Genomic DNA, 791 nt, shown 5'->3' on the forward strand with positions numbered 1-791 from the left:
AAACAGAAGTAAAATAATCAATTTCTAAAACATATATATATATATATATATGTTTTAGAAATTGATTATTTTACTCTGTTTGCCTTGGTCCAGGATTTAAAGAAGACATGATTTTACCAGCTTCCAGAAGGAACATGTCACAAGTGATGTCATGAACAGAACAGATATAAACAGTGTTAAATATGTAGAAAAATGCTAAGGTGATAAAATAAAGAAGTTAGACTTTTAGAGAAAAATCCCCTTTAAAAACTATGGTTGTAATGTATTTGCTTGGCGACATTTCAAGCACGTGTTATTTTTCAAGCCTGTTGGTTAATGACGATTACAGGAACATTTTTTTTTCCCTGGCTTGAAAAAGGGTGTTTGCTTGAAATGTTGCAAAGTAATTAAATTACTACCATAGTTTTTAAAAGTATTTTCTCTAAAAGTCTTATTTTCTTATAAACAATATTATATACGTATGGTTGTAATAAAAAAAGGTCATATATTGTTTTTCCAAAAATTTTAGTCTTAGAAACAAAATTCTCTAAGGTCATAGTACAGAAGATTTTATTACATATTGCATAACAAAAAAAGTTCAGTTTCATGGAAAATTGTCTGAAAAGGTGCAGAATGTTAAATTTGTTTTGTTGTTTCATCCCAATTTTTCATCAAGTGGTTTATTTATAAAATAGGATAAAAAAATTTCGAGAAGACTGTGGTACATGGAAAGGTAATGAAGATGGAAAGGTGATGAGTAGCCAACCAGCACGAGTTGTGGACAACAGGAATGGTTCAGGTCCCACGGGAGG

The 791-nt window shown here is 30.1% G+C and overlaps 1 protein-coding gene across 1 annotated transcript in view; it reads left to right on the forward strand.

The window, feature by feature from the left end:
- Window positions 1-791, forward strand: part of LOC106457166 (synaptosomal-associated protein 25-like) — a 36633-nt gene that overhangs the window by 32391 nt on the left and 3451 nt on the right. The window lies entirely within an intron of this gene.

Source organism: Limulus polyphemus, unplaced genomic scaffold (genome assembly GCF_000517525.1).
Source record: "Limulus polyphemus unplaced genomic scaffold, Limulus_polyphemus-2.1.2 Scaffold298, whole genome shotgun sequence".
Taxonomy (NCBI): Eukaryota; Metazoa; Arthropoda; class Merostomata; order Xiphosura; family Limulidae; genus Limulus; species Limulus polyphemus.